This window comes from Tigriopus californicus, chromosome 1 (genome assembly GCF_007210705.1).
Source record: "Tigriopus californicus strain San Diego chromosome 1, Tcal_SD_v2.1, whole genome shotgun sequence".
Lineage (NCBI taxonomy): Eukaryota > Metazoa > Arthropoda > Copepoda > Harpacticoida > Harpacticidae > Tigriopus > Tigriopus californicus.
The window spans coordinates 6,554,490-6,554,854 of NC_081440.1; positions in this window are offsets into that span (position 1 = coordinate 6,554,490).

The window sequence follows — 365 nt, forward strand, 5'->3', positions numbered from 1 at the left end:
ACATCTGTCCAATATTCAGTAAGATTTTCTCTCGTCTGTAAGTGAGGATTTCTAATTCTAAAGCTCACCTGAGAAAGGTCGGGGCGAAGAATCGAACGAGGAATCTCTCTCACACTAGAAAATTGTGCTAACCGCTAAGCCGCATTTCCCTTTAGTAAAAGTAAACTTTCGACAATGGGATTTGAATGTCAAGCCAAAGGGGTTAGGATTTACCGTGTTTGTAATATCTCTTAGACTACGCGGTTATTCTTGCTTTTTTAAAGATTTGGATGACTTGGGAGCATTTCAAAGCTTTAAAGCATTCATAAATGTTAAAAAATCCGCTGAATGTTGCATTTTCGTAGCCTGAAGCTTGTGAGAATAGC